Raw genomic sequence first — 19,564 nt, 5'->3', positions numbered from 1 at the left:
AGCCATGGGGCTGGGCTGTTAGACAAGGAAGGTCTGCCTGGTAGCCCTCTGAAGCCTGTGACTGGCCTCAGCACACCTCACCCTGGCCAGGAGGACACTGAGCACTCAATGGCCCTGATGTCCAGTCTGGGAGGTGTGGCCAAACCATACAAATACAGGAACATGAGGATCCACAGGGAGCTTTCTCTTCTGGACACCACCATGTGAGTCACTGAATCTTGGGGGTAACCACTTTTACCTTTTCTCTCTCTCCTTCCCTCTTTCTTTCTTCCTTTACTCTTTTCTTTCTCTTGTGTGTAACTTAAGACCAATTAATTGTTTTACTAAAACCAATGTATTGATTGTCTGTGGTGCATGCTATTGTGAACTAGGTTTTTGTGCTGGATGTTTAAGTGAAATGCTTTTCCTAGGTTATCTGTTATTCCTGTAAAAGTTTTTTGCTAAAATGTCTTATTTTCTCACTAAATCAAAAGAAATTCTCTTAGAGAAAGTGTGGATTCACTTACAAGGAAAGAGAAGAGATGACTGAGAGGGGATCTCATCCATGTTTATAAGTGCCTGAAGGGAGGGTGTCAAAAGGATGGAGCTGAGCTCTTCTCAATGGTGCCAAGCAATAGGACAAGAGGCAATGGGCAGAAACTGATGCACAGGGAGTTCCACCTGAATATGAGGAAGAACGTCTTTACCGTGCGGGTGACCACACACTGAAACAGATTGCCCAGAGAGGTTGTAGAGTCTCATTTCCTGGAGATACTCAAAAACTGTTTGGATGTAATCCTGTGCCATGTGCTCTGGGATGGCCCTGCTTGATCAGGGAAGTTGGATCAGATGACCTTCCAACCTTACCCATTCTGTGACCGTGCAAAATTGCTGTAGCACAACAAAAAGATTCACAAGCTCTGTGTCCAGCAAGGGAGGAGTCAGAAAGACTGCAATTCAAACAACTTCTGACAAAGACAGGTGAGCAGGCTATGGAAAATCAACACATCAGAAGGACTTTGTCTACCCCAGCCACAGACAAGCTTAAACAAGACTTCATTTGCATTTGCACAAAAAGCAAAGAGCACTACAATACTTTTCTCTAAATTGATTAGCCAGAAGGAGAGGAAAGCAGACCTTCATAGCAAGATGCTTTGAAGATTCATTTGCATGCAGGGATCTACTTGCACTGCACAGGTATCATAGGAATGAGGCAAAACAGAGCCGGGGCATCTGCTCTACTCCAGAGGACTCCACATCAAGAGAGCCCACAGAGCTCATCTTCAGGTGCAGCCACCAAGGCAGTTTTTTTCTGAAGTGCTCAGCTACTGCTTGGGGATCAGATTTTAGTTTTTGACACAAGTTTACCATGGTTATTTGATGCTTTCATAGCAGTAGCGCCATCTCTGTAATCAAGAGCTTCTCTCTTTGCTTTCCTATTTTGATTTCAAGCTTGTCTAGCCACAGTATTTTGACAAATATAGAGTACATCAGCGTTAGGAATGTAACACATTCAAGTGATGTTGCAGACAAGCCGTATGCAAACTGAGACAAGTCTGGGAATCCATGGGGTCATGGTGAAGTGCTAGGTACAAAGAGAGAAATTTCATGGGGAGGGATTTCTCAGTGGTTTCTGACACAGAGCTTCAAGCTGAGAGAATCTGCTGCTTTGAAAAAGTCTCACATTATCACATATGTCCCTTCTAATAAAAGCATCAGGTAACCCTGTGTTCCAGATATAAAGCACTCAGCTTGCTTATTGACCGCACAACACCAAATTCTTCATTAAAACTGGTTTCTAGCTGTATCTCAGAAACTGAATGTTCATTTAAGTGAAAAGTGACCCTGAAACCATTGCTGCTGAGCAGTCTGACCTTATGTGGGAAAGCCTGTGCAACTCATCAGACAGATTGCAATAACGTATCTGAGAGGTGAAAGATAAAAGCCCGAGTACAGTTGGCTTAGCAAAAAGTGTTCTCACAGGAATATAGTTCCATCAACACTGCCATTCATAGAAATGTAGCAGCTTTAGTCATGGTTTCTAAAATTCAGGGGAGTCTGGGGACCAAAAATACCCTCTTGAAAATGAGAATTTAACTTATTTCCTGGGCTGGACCAATTGACCCTGGTCAGTAGACTGTAATCCCCCAAGAAAATTGCCATGCAAACAGCTGGTCTATATGAGGAGAAGGGGAACTTGAATTTGTGACTTCTTCATGACAACAAACTTTTTAAAGTAATTAGCTCAAGACCATTAGTTTCCTACTTGGTTAGCTAATTCCTTCTTATATCTGCAAATGAGTAGGTAAATTTTCCTGTAATAGGAAACTCAGCTACAATATTACGTCCTAAGGAGAGTAGTTTCAAAGTGTTTGTTTTTCTCTTGAGACCCTATGAGACAGAATCTATTTGCTTGAATCTTTTTGAGTTCAGGAACTTGATGACCTTTTTCTACATGTATATGAAATCAGGCCCATTCTCCAGGCAGGTGGTCCCACACTCCTGCAGCTCTAATCTATAACTTTTCATTGGAACTACATTTGACTGCTCTAGTTCCAGCACCTCTAGGTGAGCTACATGCCTCAGATTTCAGTCAAGGTAATTTCCAGCTAATGATATTTTTATAACAATGCTTTTGCACTGATTTATAGAAACTGTGATGAAGGATTTGGGCAGGTAGGGAAGATCTGTTACTGTTAAATGGTTTATTTTTAAATAGCAAGCTAGTTATATTAAGTAAGAAAAGACATTAAACTGCCACTCTATCATCAAAGAGCAAGCTGTATTAGATTTGCTTATTTAAAAAACAATCAGTCAGAGTGAATTTATATTTCCTTAAATGTGGCATATGTGCAAATATTCTTAATGTTCAGTGAGTAGGCAGTTCAGTAAACCTACAGCATCCTATAAATTACCATTTTCCTGTACAATTACATAGTTTATTACAGGTGATTTTTCAGGAAATTAATAAATTAGATCAGGATGTTCTGAGTTTATTTTTCAGCAATTTTCAAAATATTAAAAGCAATGAAATAATAAACACAGGCATTTATACTGAAGTGCCTATGGAGAAAGTTGCCACATTTCAGACTGACTTAAGGACTTTATAGCTAAATCCCAAAGCATGGGACTCTGACATAAAATGAATCCTTTCAATGCAGCTGTGTTTATTTTTATATAGAGTATGCCTACATTTGTGCTTTAGTTCAGATCATGAATGTGCTTTTGAAGGTACTGTTGCCATTTAGCATGGTTTGATTCGTATGATGGAAAGGCCTCTGAGAATTCTTTTACAATTGACCAGATTCTTTCCAAATTAAATCAAAATGGAAGATGTGATTGAGGAACACATTTACTGTCCTCCAGTTGCTATGACCATTTTGTCCCTTGGACCAGAGGAGAGCTGAACTCACCTGAAATAGGAAAAAATTGCCTTCATTGAGTCCTCAGCACCAGCTGGATCTCTTCCTACAGTGCCAAACTTCTTGCATGTGTAGGTATAGCCTTCAGAGATCTTCAGCAAGCACCAAAAACTCCTTTCCACTTTTCACAAGAAAACAAAACTGCAGCCATAGTGAACTGTGTTTTCCAGGCAAATGCTTTTAAACCTCTGATGTATATGTGAGATCATAAATTATCCAGCTACTAAACCACAAACAGAGAGGTTTAACCTGATCTTTCTCACACAGGAATTAACCTAAAATTTCCCTACAAAAATACGAACGACATTTCAAATCAGGATGGGATATGTCATTAGAACAACATTGCTTATGTAACGGAGGGAGGCGGGTTTGTGACCTGCTGAGACGACTTCACAGAAGTTACTGCAACAGACAACTTTATTCATCCGCTCACAAAACTCTTATACACTTCAAAAGCTGAATCCCTTCGCAGCTCTGCCACCTTGGCACTGATAATTGGTTAACAATGCTGTTTACATGACAATGCCTGCTCTAATTGGCCGATTACACACATCTGTTGAGAGGGTGGCAGGAGCTGCTGACCTCTTTAACTAGTCCTTGAAGCTACAACACGCTAAGTACAAAAACAAGTTCGATACACAACTCACACTTTAGATCTAAGATCCCAACATGCTTATGTCCCATCTTATTCACTGTCTTACATGAAAACCCCTCAGAAATAGTTATCTCCCTTTTGTATTTATTTTAGACTGTAAGGTCACTGTCTTAGGCACCACGACATTGTGATATGAGAAGAATAGAAATCCCCATCCTGTTTATGACTTGTATTTGTTGCTTGTGAATTCTGCAACATCACCTCCCTGTGTATTCATTTCATGAAAGCTAAGTATGCTGGTCCACACATTTGGCAATTAAGGATTTCCATCTCTAGTTAAGTTATGCACTGTTACTGAAGTGCCTCACAAGGACAGTCAGTCTTAGTAATATAAAACCTTCTACAACAGATAACGGCATTACTTCAGTATCAAATATATAGAGAGTTGTTAAAATATTTTAAATTTAAATTTTAAATCAAACCATGAAAGTTCAATAGCATATTTTAAGTCAAGTATAAGCTCTGATTCTATGACCTTAGACTTATCTATACCATTGGGTGATTTTACTTATTTTATTTGAGGATGATAAATAACAGGCGTTACAGCTCGTTTTCATGCAGCCAGATAATGATTAGTGCTCCCAAGGACAGAGTTCAAGTGAATGTCACCCCTCAGCCCCGTATCCCCTCAGGGAAGTTTAGTTGCAGTCTCAAACAAGTGCAAGTAGTATGTAGCATATACAAATTGCACAGTTATGTAATTATGCAAATAACACTTGGATGAAATACATCATCTGTATGAGAAAAAATATTACTAAACCTTGTGGAAAAGGGTTTCCTGCCTTTATAGGAATTTAATTTGGATGCCTGATCAAACACCAAAACAGACGTTACCTGATTCTGCTTATAATCTAAGCAGGGAATAATTGCACCTGTCTCTGCCAAGGAATGTGTGTGTGTGGCTCAGCTTCTCACACGCAGATTTGGGCAGGGCTGTCCCCACGTGGGTGTGCCCTTCCAGCCTGTGCAGTGGATTTTAGGTGAGGCTCAGCGTGCACAGAACTGGCCCCACCATTTAAGTCCTGAGGTTCATCTGCCACGGCCGAGCGAGCTTGGACAGTGCCAGTGAAGTCCTCAGGACTAGAACCTACAGCACCCGGCATTTCCCAGGAGGTCTCCCATCCAAGTACTAATCCGAGGCTGACCCTGCTGAGCTTCCGAGATCTGACGGGATCGGATGTCAGGGAGGCATTTAACTGCCCTCTGCCAAGGAATAACATAATTTAAAAGTGGTAGGAGGAAACCAGTGATGTGCTGGGAAGCATTAGGAAATCCATGAGCTGGATGGGAAAGTCTTTGATTCTGAGAGGAAACAGAATGAGACCCTAGGACTCTGAGGACATGTTGCATAGACCATATTCGAGTCCTTGGCCATGCATAGTAGATTCACTTTTATACCTTGCCAACAGAAGTTGTTTCACAGGGTCTTCTGAATTTGATACAAGAATAAAACAAATCTTGAGTGTTCCCATTGGCTATGTTTTTATAAGGCTTTGTGACTGTGTTCATTTTACTTTTATTATGTCAGGCCATTCCTACTGGCACAGTGAGCTTTAAGAGGATGACACTGGTGCTCTAGCAAAGCCCACCACAGCAATACAATCCTCCAGGGGATCTGAAAAGCAGCAGGGTGAACTCCATTTTAGTGCAAGGGCCAGCTTGAAAGCTGGTAGTGCAAGAACCTATGTGTAAGAGGAGTCTTCCACTGGCCAGCAGCAGAGGACTAACCCTGGGAAGTTGTAGGAAAGTGAGAAGCAAATGGTGAAATGCTATGCCAGAACACTGGAGGTCCTCCAGGAGTTCTTGAGAACAGCAAAGCTGAGGCAGGACTTCAACCTGCCTGTCATTCTACTTAAATCATAGCTGTTCCCTGACAAGACAAGACCAATTTGCAATGCTTTGGAGATTCAGTGTGTATTTGATTTGCTTGCTTTCTCTTTATTTGGAGAATACAAATGAGGGTAGAAAAAAGACAAAATTTTCAGAGGAAATCTTGTTCCCAAGGCAGAGAGCAAGCAACTGTAATCGAAAAGCCTTTTCTAGATGAAGGACAGGGTGGTATTACAGAGCCATGAACAAAGAAGCACTATGTAAACCAAACTAAACAGGGCCTGATGGGCCAGTCAGGTGTGTAAACATGTACACATCAGAAACCTGCTTACACAGAAGCAGTGATGGCATTGAAAAACTTTTCAGAGAATGCATTATTGCTGAAAGACAGGTACTGAGTTCAACCCAGACTGGGAAAACTGCACTTTTGGTTTTCCAAGGAAGGAACCTGCTAGTGCTAAAGCAGGAATTACTTCTAGCCTAGAAATGCAGACACTGTTGGTTATGAGAGGTAGGTGGTATTGCCAAAGACCAGTGGGGCAGCTGAATAACCACATACCATGGGGAGAATTGGTCATGCTCATCTTACAGAGAAGACTCATATAGAGGAGTGACTTACTTTTTCTTGTAAGAGTGCAAAATGTTCACATAGTGACAGAAGATCCCAAGATGTATATTACATTACCTACAGCAAGAGTGTAAAGCTTAGACCATGTTAGCACTATACTACAAGAAAATGTGATATATTCTGTATAAAGAAACTTTATGATGAATACTTGACATCTTTTGAAAGATGCAGTGTCAAATCCACTAGAACTTCTGGAAAAAAATGAGAGGTTCAAAGAAATATCTGTTAAACTTGCTAATTCTGTTGAGTGAATAAAGTGCAAGGAGAGCCTTATTTACACAGAGAAACCCTAAGAAGTGCAAAGCCAGCTTTCAGTAGTAGGGGGAAAACCAGACATCTCAGTAGGGTCCAGAAAAAAGGTGAGAAAATGTGCTTGCTGAGGTCAGAATAAAGGACTTATCCACAGAGGACAAGAAGAAAATATACTATGAAGTCCTGTGCAGCTAAACTTCAAAACTCAACACCTTTTGCTACTCTGAAGCTGAAACTCCCAGAGCAGATGCTGCAAACCCTGACAGTTTTTGTGGTGGTTTTGTGAGGTGGGCAGATGTGCCCATTATAAAACCATCATCTTGTACACAGCATTTCAGCACACCTTACTTATGACCAGTACATCTACTCCCATGCTTTATTTCCCACTTATTTCCTTCTTTGAAGTGGATATAGCACAAACACAGAGACACAGCAATGAAATTGTCATTCACAAAGGCTGAAATTGAAGCACATCTTTCCAACAGGGGCACCTATGCCTGCATTCATATTATAGATAGATACTTCACTGTTTATTTTTCAGTGGTTTTACAGTTGCTTCAGGGGTTCATAACCAAGATGCTCTTTAGATCCGTTTGAGCAACGTCTTCTGCAGAGAAATTTCCTCTGTCCTACAGTAAAATCAACCTCCACAGGACAGATGTATTTAGCACCCTTGCATGGTAAGCTCAAAGTGATGGTGCTGGATGGGGCTTTGAGCACCCTGGTCTAGTGCAAGTTGAACCTGTCCACAGCAGGGGGATTGGAACTAGATGATCTCTAAGGTCTCCTGCAAGCCAAACCATTCTATGATTCTGTGAAGTGATACATGTCTTTATATGAGTACACCAATCTGGGAATTAGAGGAGGACTGCATCTGCACAAGTAGTACCTGCTCATGGCACCAGACATGTCTGTCATACAGCAGCAGGAGCAGGCTGTGAGGCAAGGGCAGGGAGCATTGGGCCACTGGGGCAGGATGGGGCAGAGACCTCCCCCCACAGCCCCATTCCACCACAGATGGGACAATCAGACACAGCCATGGGAATGGGATGGCTGCAGAGTCAAGATGAGGAGGCAAGAGTGGGCTCAGCTATGGTGATGGGCAGGTGTGGGCATGGCTACAGTGACCATACAGGGACACAGCTCCTTCTTATAACTAGGCTGTTTCCCCAGCCATGTCTGATCCCTGGATGCACAGCAGCACCCCATCAGAGCTTAATGGCCTTGAGCACAGACAGTCAAACACCAGGGGAGTGAGGAAGAGGCTGCAGCAATACCCACTGAACTCAAAGTCCCAATATACACATCGCTTTCAAGACCCCTGGGCAAGGACTCCATTGATTATGTAGCATTACATAAAACTGAATGTAGAAGGACCCAGCTGCTCATGGCTTTAAGCCATAATGACAAGATATACAGTAAGAAATAACCATGATACAGGTTTAAACTGCATGTGCATATTCCACAACTAGAAGAGAAGGTGACTCCAAGGCACACAAGGCTTCCTACGGTATTCACACAGTCAGATGTTAAGTGCACTATCTAGCACAACTACTAAGGAACAACAAAGCTGAGAGAATTGTGTATCCTTTGAAGCTCTCTCCTTGCTTAGCAGATCTGTTGTCCATGTCCTTAATCCCATCTTAAGCAATTCCAAAAACCGAAGGACTGGAGCTTTTTAAACATCACCAATCCACCTTGAAGCAAAAGGCAGTGTTTAAAAAGCTGCATGCATTTTTTCAGTGTAATCAAACAGAGAATAATTAGATAATAAATGATTAGATATTCAGTTAACTGCTCAAGAAGTTTGGGGAAACATGACACAAAGAAGGAAAAATAAGTGAGAAAGTACTACATCTGCCTGAGCAAATGCAGAGAAAGTCAAATGCCAGCTGTCTGCATTCAGCTGCCTGGACATGTGACAGAGATTGTCTGAAAGCCACACACTTGCAAAGTAGGTAGCGCTGCACATCAGTTTGAACATTGCAGCTGACCACATTGGTTTGCCATCACGGGAATATGGTGATCTGACCTTCTGGCCAGTCCTGCCTCATGTCCTGTCAGCCCTGGCCACACCTGAGGAGACTTGCCTAGCCTTGTGTTGCCAGATGAAATTTGTGCCTGTGTAAGAAACCATCACAAATCATTATCCTGATTTCTAAAGCTATAATTAGATATTTCATTCCTCTTGCACTGACCTTCTGCTTTTGAGTGAATTTTGTCTTTGTTGCTAGATATGAATAGCCTTTTCCATATGCAACAGGTTTTCATTAATCCTTTTTAGCACAGTGTCCTTTCAAAATCACAGACTCCAGCATATCTCCAGTTAATATCTGGTGGCAATTGTTTTAAAATTTGGTTCTACTGTGCAGGAGTTGACTGGCCAAAGAGGACAGAGATACTGGCATTACATCACCGATAAAGGTGGTAAGTCAGCCCCAAGGTGAATGAGGACAGCATCCTTTAGGCTAGGTAGGAAAGGAAAGGAAAGGACAGGGCTGTACCAGGGCTTTATATATACACACACACACACACACATATATATATGACTTTAATACAGTGCACTGTATTATACACTAGTAATTTCTTTTATATTGTGTAGTATATAATTCTGATTATGATCCTTTTGATCATTTGTCAAAATAAATAATTAATTTTATATAAATACACCTGATATGCCAACTATAATCCTGCAGGACGAAGTTGCACTCAAAACTGTTGATAGTCTGGTGCTAAGAGTGGCTCCTGATATACCTAGGCTCCTCTCTGAGAAGCAGTTTAGAAAGCAAGGGGGTCCTTTCTGCACCTTGTGACCCAACAGGACGGCTTCTGCAATAAACTGTGTCTAAAGCCCACTCACCTTCATGAAAAGGGCCAACAGGCACAGGGAAATTGAGGGGTAGATGGAGAATAAGTGTAGGAAAACATGGAGAAAAGATGGATGATCCTGAAGTTCATAAAACCTTACATATTCCTGAGGCTTAGCAGCATTCAGCCAGAAGCAAGAGCTCATTTTATATAAAAAGACACTGTCATGGCATTATAGAAATAGACTGGTCTCTGACTGGCATTATATTAATCAGCCTTACTATCAAATGATAAGAAAAGTCATCTCTATAGCTGTATAGGGTACGGCTATAGATATGTAGAATATGGGTTCAGGAAAGCAGGATCTGGGACTACTGAAACAGCTAATTTTCTGGCAGCATTAGAGCTATATCTGTATTTATCCATCCTGTTTTGCTCTGTGCCCTCAGAAAACTGGCCTTTGCCATATCAACACACAGCAGATGTATTGCAAGATCTGCTTGTTGGTGACACAGCATTGCACATAACACCAGGTGCAGAACAAGAGACGATATCAAGCAGTTGCTGAGTTATCCTTGCTTGTTCAAAGTCCGTAAGGTAAAAATGATGAAACTAATTAATTGGAGGCAATTAGTGCAGGTATCTGAACAAAGAAAAAAAATTGCGCAAAATGAAATAGAATGACTTTGGATGTGACTATATAGTTTTCTAACTTGTCTTGATAGTTCATATTGAGTTACACATTTGACATCATGGGAGGAATTCAGTTTGGTGTGAAGACACTTACATTTAGGCATTCACATGCAAATGCATAAGCTTTATTTTTAGTTAGTGAATGCTAAGGAGTTCCTTAGGAAAAGCTCATTTGGATGCCTTCCTGGGATTCAGATGCCTACACACAGACACCTCATGTTGTTTGGGTGCTGTGGAGCTCACAACCCAACCCTAGGTCATGCTCCAGGGAGTGCTCCTGATACTGGCCGGTCTCGGGCAGATATCTGGGGGACCTACAGCACCTCATAGGGCCCTCAGAGCTACTGTGGGCAACTGATAACTGTCCTTAATGGCCTTGCTGAAGTTATTTTGACTGTCTTGTTCTCAAGAAATGATTGGATAGTGCAATGGTCTAGTTGACAAGATCATGTTCTGTCAAGGGTTGGACTCGATGATCTCAACCTAATTGTTTCTGTGATTCTGTGATCTAAAATAATTTTCTGTATCTGTTTCCATGAATACATAGCATGGGTTTGTGTTAAAAATCAAAAATATCTGTCTTTGAACACAATTTTTTTTATTTCTGAGTACATATATTTTATAAATGAGCCCTCCACATGTGTCTCTGTTAAGGTTTTAGTTCAGATGAGGAATACATTTCCAAAGCCAAATCTCCCAGTTTTTCCCAAATACCATGCCTTGCTTTTGCTCTTGATCTACACTCTCACTGTATGTTTCAGAATCAGTAGACTGAGATGGTAGACATGAAACCTTTTAACTGTTCTTTTTCAAAAGCAAGGAACTAAGAAAGTAGTAAGCAGGGAGACCACCTTCCAAAGTAACAAGAATCAGTACAGTTTTATCTAAGTGTTACTGTACAGGGAATCAGCAGCACGCACAGTACAGAATCAAGCAAACAAACATCCAGATTAATTTATTGTAGGAATCATGAAATATTAATGAATAAATAATGCATAGCATCTTGGTAGCTTTTTGGCAGAACTATGAACTACATGGTTGATGGAATAGGGTATAAACACAAGACCCTGATTTTAATAAGGCATTTGAAACATTTTGAAATGTTCTCACATTCATTGGTTTGGACATACTCAGGGTACTATGCTTTATCTACCTATAGCATCACACTGAGACAGCTGACATGGTATTTCCACTACCCTGTCCTTTGAAACTGTCTTCATGTTCAGGAAAATGAGCAGCATGTGTGTTAGTTTTACAAAGAATGACAATATTTTTCCTTGGGGATGGGACAGCAATCTCTTATTTTAAAAACTGACCACAGAGATACCAGTTATTTATAGTCTCACTTTCAAGGCTGCAGAACCCCCTATTCAAGCATCACCAAAGGTCAACAAGTGCCGTAAAGAATTATTAATTAATTTCAGTTCCAAATGAGGAGCAAAGCAGGGAAACATTTTAAGAAACGACATAGCCTGTCTTCTTGACTAAGGCTCTGGAGAGAGACTTGGGAAATAGGAAAAAAACCAGCAAACCAAGTGAAAATCTGCTGTTTGTAATGTGGGGATTGTTATGAGACTTGACCTCATAAAATCTAGACAATAATCAATTTCTTAGTTCAGGGGAGGGGTCCACAGAGGAGAAACACAAATACCTAAGGCAATGCACTAAGAAGCCTCATGATACTGTCTAGAAACACTGAAGGAGATGGATATTGGAAAAATGCAGAAGAGCGTATCTGATGAATCATACACTGCAGCACAGACACTCTGGGGGGGAAGGAAAGAGAAAGGCAGCAATGCTGAAGAGGAGCTAAGCAATATACACAGGAAAAAGGGCTAGAACTGGGATTGTTGCATTCAATAACAACAAAAAATAAAACCAAACTAACAGCCAGTGCAATCTGCAGATCTTCTTTTAGGTACTCCACAGTGTGCAGTCTGTGATACAGAGTTTAGGAGCAGAGAGGCGCCTGGGCCCCACTTGGTGATCCCATGGGTTAACCAAGTCAAGGTGGGACATGGCAAGGGTTGGATGGCCCTTCCTGATAGTATATTCTTGAAAGCACACCCCGAACACCCCCATCTAGCTACCTTCATACCAGGATGAATTGGAAGAAGTTCAGACAAAAGTAAGACAAATGACAAAGGGCTGGAGGGAATGACTTCAAAGGAAAAATAAAATGAGCTAAAATATGCATAGCATGGCTAAGGAACCACTGTAGGTCAGGAGACAGATAATACAGTAACTACTAGCCATTCTTAGGTAGAAGTGTAAACAAAGGTCTACCACTGACAGTAAACAGATGTAATAATTACATCTTATTAATATTCTTTTCCTTCAATTTCTGCTTGGTACATGGTAGCTTTACCATCATGGACTGCCAGCAGCATGAAAGACACAAGCACTGAAAAAAAACCCTCTCCCTAACTAAGTCATTTTCAATTCTGTTTTATAATTCATTTGGTTGCCTCCTTTCCTTTCTTACTGCTCTAGGCCAGGCTTATCATTACACAGGGCTAAGGAATCAATTCTCTCTGAAACCAAGAATGTTTCAACAAGACATGTTCAAAATAAATTCTGAACATTTCCGGTACTGCTACCAGATTTCTCCTTTTTCTGTGCCCTATTATTGCAGGACCAAACAGCCCTGCAATTCCTTGGGCTTACATAATTTCAATGAAATAATAAATAATATCACAATTTTTGATAATGAGAATTCCTCCTCAATCTGGTTTTTGGTGGTGGTGGTGGTTTTGTTTGTTTGGGGGTTTTGTTCATTCTATCTTCAGGACATATGAAGAGACATCTGAAAACAGGTACACCCAAGTCTAACCTCTCAGAAGGAATACACCTTGTCCTGGCATTTCTCTGTTTATGTAGATCACAGCTAATCAGAGAGGGCAGAGATTCCAGCTAACTTGTGAGCAGCATAGAATTTGTGCCTAGGACAGTTCTTACCATATTATTCTCCCTTACGTTCAAATCCTAGTTTTTCAGCAGCCACCTTTGTACTGTTTTCTTTCTGTTAGATTCTTCATTGATTACTAATGATGGCAAGCTTTTTCCAGTAAGCATTTTTTTCTAGTAAATCTTTCGAGGGTGTCACTCCTACTATGACTTTTCTTCCCTCTCACCTTTTATTCACTGGTGTAATTTATACAGCTCCTTCTGTGTTATCTACTGTAACATCAGTAGGCCAGTACCTAGACTGTGTATAGTCATACAAGGGAATGTTTAGCACTGAGGAAACTTTTCTTGGATCATGGAAGCTTGATACTCCTTCAAGGAGTAACATTAACCTGATATGAAAGAGCAATTTTGCTAAAAAGTGTTTTAAAAGTATGAGTTAAGAGCACCTCATCCTTTATGTTCAGCAGCCATTCCACCAAGAACTGGAAGAAATCAAAGAAATACCAGTGAATTACAGAAGTTACAGTTGTGCAAAGCTTGCATACTGGGATTTTCTTTGTCTGCTCTATACTCCACTCTTTACATTATGGAAGAGCTCCTCACATTACCATTTGCTTTCTTTTTTAGGTCATAAACTCATTTCCATTCATAATGCAAAAAAGGAGTAACACAAACTAGGATGTGAAAAACTACATTTTAAACCAAAATACGCCTGTGGAACTTATGACAGGTTGAAAATTTTTAACTTGAACAGCATTCACTGGAGTTAGCAGCTTGAGTGGCATGAGAACATTCATGGGAATCTATGGATTTTGTTGAATTTCCCCATATAAAATTGGTTTTGAGGAAGCTGTTATGAGAGTGGAATGTTGCATTTTGGATTTTGACAGAGTAAAGAACTTCTTGTGATATGTATTTATACTTCTTTGCAATATCATTTATATAGTATAACCAAACATATTTCACATTGTGATATTTTATATCATCAAAAGTAGAAATTTCTGGGGGGTTTATTATATTTAGAAGTGAAAATAGAATTCCTTTCCTTTACAAGATCTGGTAAAACTTTTTTTTCCTTCTAGTTGCTTTCCTGGTGAGCAAGCAATCAAATTTTAAAAGAATACTCTTTTCCCAATATTTGGCTATAGCTAACAATGCTACTTATGGACAGCAGTTTGAAAAGTTGCAGTATAATTGATGCAGCATGAAGTGAATCAAGATGGCAAGCTGATTTTCAGATATGAACATAATCCACTCCTCACTTTCCAGAGAAGTTCACATTCTTCCTCAGTATATGATTTCCTAATAGAAAAATATTTCTACCTTCACAGTACAGTCCTTTCTTGGACACACAAATGACAGTTTTTACATCCTGAAAGACACTCTGTAGTCTTTTCTGCTGCCACAGCCTCGACATTTGGAGGAGAAAAAAACAAATGCCCAAGTTTTGGGGTTTGGGGGTTTTTTGCACAGAAAGCAGTCAGCCAACAGCAGCCTTCTCATGCTGCTGTTTCCACATACATACAGAGCCAAGGGCAGGAATAAACCTTTTAGCTTCCTAATAACATGGAAACATGTTCAAATCAGTTCTGCATTAGATTACTGATTCTCTTTTACTCCCTGAAAACATTAGAGAGTGTCTCAGAGCAGATTTTTTTAAATTTATTTAACTGTTTGAATAAGCAGAAAGAAAAGGGCAAATTAGTGTATGTTCTGAAGGGATAAATGCACTACAAGCTTCCCAGTGGGGCCCTTTGCTTTCTCTCTGCAGAATACACAGTTGTGCAATTACAAAACTGCAGCATAAAGTCAAAGGTTTAGAAACCACCTTATTTGGGATCACAATTAAGCTTTCAGGTGCCCTTTATTAACACAACCATTTGTCAAGTCTGGCTATGCACTTGTGAGACAAACCTGTTTTGAAATACCTCATTTGCCTGTGCACCACCCAGAAGTAAGCAGTCACATCTGTGCTATCTCACTCTCAAAACCAACACTGTAAGAGTTTCTTCTTTTGCTTCAAATAGTCTCTGCATTCAACATGGGTACGTGTGTGAAGAGGAAGGGACAAAGTGATATGAAAAAGAAGTAAAGAAGTCAAACCAGAAAAATACTTAATTAGAGTGTGGTGGGGTTCATCCCTCAGCATCTCTGCCAGATTCCTACCTGAAGATTACAGCCAGTCAGAAAGCTCGGCACCACCCCCCTGTATCTCCAGCTGTACTCACATGGCACACAGGCACTGCGCTCATATTTGGTTATTTGCCAACTAGACACATCAGAGGAGATCCTATAGCATCTCCTTCCTGACAGATGTTTTTCAGAAACAGAGCCAATGCTAATAACAGAAACAGGCAGATGCAGCAGTTGCTCAGCACATCGGAAATGAGGCCATTTGCATTTAAGAACTTATAAATGGATTTAGTTTTATAATTTCAGGACCCACGTTTTGAGGAAAAAGCCTAATTCATCCTATGGTTTTCATTTTTAACCTCTCTCTAGATGTGCATTTCTCTTTTTCAGTTCTATGTATATACTCTATAACCTCTCTATATATATAAATCAGTCAAATGGTCTTCCTGTATATAAATTTAGTATTTCCTGATCAATGTATGTGCATAGATATGCATGAAAGAACTACCCCACATGCCAGTGCAGCCTCCTACATTTCCCTGTTTTATTCAGCAGTGCTAGGTTTCCAATTTTTTTATGCAGTCATACTCCTTTGACAGTACATAGCTGTCATGGTTCTGTCTCACAGGTTTCTATACATCAGAGACCAGCATTAAAACTGTTTTGACAGGTTAAAAGCTGGGATTTTTCCAGGGACAGGATGGGGAGAAACAGGAATGTGAGAAGTGAAAAAGAATATTCCTTGACACCCCCTAATCTCCTCAGCGCAGATGGCACTGTCATTTTCAAGTAGCTTCTGCGCACACCAGCCATTGGAAAAGAGTGAAAGTTGGAACACTGAAAATAGTCTTCTTGGGAGATAAATACGTATCTGTATGTACATCTATCCAATATGCACAACTGTGAATGCACGAGCAGACAAATGAGCAAAGCTTACCTTCCCTCTTCTTCTCCCCCTGTCCATTCACTAGAATTAATTGTTCCCCAAGATGCTGTAGGCCACATTGTTAATTATTGTCCCTCTCTTTTGCACCTGAGGCATTACACTGGTTTAGAAAACAGCCTGCAAACAGATGGAGAGCTGCTGGAGATGAGTCTGCAGGTATGTGAAAAAAATGGATACACAGTTTATGATACCTCAGGCTCAGATGGTCTATTAATTTTCAATAATATTCTAGAAAGGAAGGAGGTCTCACATGCTTTTAGGCTTAATTTGTTTTCTAAAAAGGAGTTACAAAAGCCAATTACGTTTATGATTTCATCACAATCATTTATGATTAAGGAATATTTATGGGAAAATATTCCAATCATCCCTGCACCAGCCTTGTTGTGTCTTAGATAACCCTTCCCCTTGGCAGCCAGATGTACGTGCACTATGCCTGACAGTACTAATGCTGGGAGCATTGTAGACCAGACAGAAATGCCAGCTTGAACTGGATGCTCCATGCAGCCTCTTGCCTGCTACCTTCATCCCACTGGCTCATCCCCTAACAATCTGCTTCTGCCATCATGTTGTCACAGAAAGCCACGGCAGCCCGAGGCAAAACCACCCCTTATTTGCCCAGCCTGCCTCCATCCCACTTCCATGAGGCAATGTCCTGATGCAATTCCAACAGAAAAGTTCTAATCATTGATACAGTCTGGCAACTAACAAAAAGTCACTGTAGTTTTTAAAACCAACTAACTTTTCATCTTCAGAGGCTGAGGATCAAAGCTAGTAGAGCCGTAACAACAAGGCAGGTATGTCTCTAATAGTGCTCAAGTCTGACCAGTTCTACAGAGGAGGACCCTGCAAAAACAAAGCACAGGCATCCAGACCTACCTAGTATGCACTGTGCCAGCTTCAAAACATGTAGAAGGGTTTGTCTTTCATCAGTATTTCAATATGATCATTTTCAGTGTGAATGTACCCAAGAGATGTATCTGAAAACCATAAGCTCTTCTAATTGAGCCATCTTACCCTCTTCTAAGGGAAAACTATTGCTGCACATAAGGAACAGCTGTAATTTCTAAATGCGGAAAAGAGCCTTTCAGACTTGGCTGGAAGTTCAGCTCTGCACATTAGCCAAATTACTTTAGAAAGGCAATGGAAAAGTTATTAATAGATTTATCAGATGACTATCCAAAGGGATCCAGATATTTTAGCCAAGAGGCAAGAAGTGAGTTAGTCATACCATGACCAGATCCCTGATCCACATGGGAGTGAGGAACAGAAAATGCTTAAAATACAGTGGGCACCCTTTCTTTTCCAGTGTTGGTATCATGCATATTTTGTCAAGCAGAGTCTCCTTGATTGGTAGAGATTAGTACACAATTTGTCATGTGTTATACACAATTTGTCATGCTGTTTTATGAGTGTGTAAAAGAACTCTGGAACTTAAGCAAGGTGTAATTTCCTTTAATACCCCAATTCTGCATTTGAATCCAGCAGAGATTTTCACACTGCCATCACTTTATGAAATGCTTGATACAGAAAAAAACTACATAATGCATTATATATGCTACCATAAATTTAGTTTAAATCACTCAATCTACTGTCTCTCTTGCTTTTAAAAAGGTCATCAAATATAATAATTATGACACAAGAGTGTCATGCATCATTATCACCTGCAAAGGTTAATAAACAGTATATTGTTGCATGACCTTGGGATTCCTAGTCAAGGATGGGAAGAGAAGGATTCTTATTTTGCCTTTTCTCCTGTTCTGCAGATAGTGTGAAATGTGAAAATTTAAAGCCAGTAGGGTTGGATACTTCTCCAGCTCTCTCAGTAAAACTGACTCTGCAGAAGCAGCATCAAGGCCTCAGGCACTCTATCTGCCTCATGGGTAAGAGGTGGAGATAAAGGTGGTTCTTGGTGAACAGGCTCTCCCCTCAATGCTGCAGAGGAGGAGATGGGTAAATGGCCAGTAGTGGTGCTTTAGCCAGAGCACTGCAGTGCTACAAATAATAACATCTGATCTGAAAAGGGCAATCTATTCCAACAGTAGTTTAGATTCTTTTCCTTTTGCATTGAATCTTTTCTTTTGGGCAACAGTTTTTTGGTAAAATAGGATTGTCTTTAATGAATTGTTTTTCTCGGTTGTTACTGTTAATGTACCAAAAATTCAGCGTGATTTATTTAACCTGTAACAGAGGTGTAAAACTAAGACTTTAGCTCTTCTCTTTTCTAACAGGAGTGTTTCCTTTGGTAGGAGTAGTTCATTGATGGGAGCTATTGACAATGGATAAGGACGAAAGGAAGATGCAGGTATTTGGATATTTAACAGACACTTAAAGGTTGGTAGGCTGGGCTCTGAGCAAACTTGTCCAGTGGTGATGATATATCACAGACTGCTCCCTAGCTGTTATAGGCGCTAAGATACTTCTTCCATTTCTACCCTTTCTGATGGAAAATGAGAGAAGCTCTATGAAATCCATTCACACTCTCAAAATGGTGCTTTAGTCATGGGTCACACAATTAGCCACATCTGCAAAGTAGTATATTTGCTGATTACCAAATTCTCACCTTTAAGAACCTAGGCTAAATTTGAGTTTAAACACTTTGATACATGGAAAAGCCATTTTCATTGCACACTTAAATGCCAGGCCTTGCAATGAACATATGAGTAAAGGAAGGTGTTTTTTACTCTGGAGTAAAAAAGGTTGCGAGTGCAAGTTTTGGTCTGTTCTGTACTTCTTGTCTCATTCATATCGCCCCTTGCTGTTCCAAGACCTTTGTATCCTTCAGAGCCATATGATATCTCTGGTGAAATGTATATCTCAGTCAGACATTAATTTGTTAACTTTTAACTGACACTTGCTAGAAAAACCTTCTACATCCCCACAAAATAAGATTTTGCCTCTAGCATCAATTATCATTCATCTGGCTACTGAAGAAGCTGACAGATCTGTATTCTTCTTGCTCTCTTTTTTAATGCATCTTGAAAGATATTTACCTTTCTTTTACCTAGTGGCACCTCAACAATCTCCTCACTTCTCAAATATATTTGCTAACAAAGCTTCAGACATCATCACCTCACTGTTGAAAATCCAGCAATGGCATCCATACAGGTGACCTGATTTAAGATTGTCTTACTTAGCCAGAAGATCTCCCATAAGCTCCTTTTCAAACCTCACCCTTAGCCTTCTGTTGCTAAGTAAGGTAACAATCTACCCAAGGACTACTTCTGTATGCATGTCAGACCTGGTACAGTTACATAGGGAAAATATGGTAAGCAATCTTCCAGTTCTGACAATTAACAACAACAAGGCTT

This window comes from Pithys albifrons, chromosome 1, assembly GCF_047495875.1.
Source record: "Pithys albifrons albifrons isolate INPA30051 chromosome 1, PitAlb_v1, whole genome shotgun sequence".
Classification (NCBI taxonomy): domain Eukaryota; kingdom Metazoa; phylum Chordata; class Aves; order Passeriformes; family Thamnophilidae; genus Pithys; species Pithys albifrons.
The sequence above is the reverse complement of the archived record's forward strand: the minus strand, read 5'-3'. Positions refer to the sequence as shown.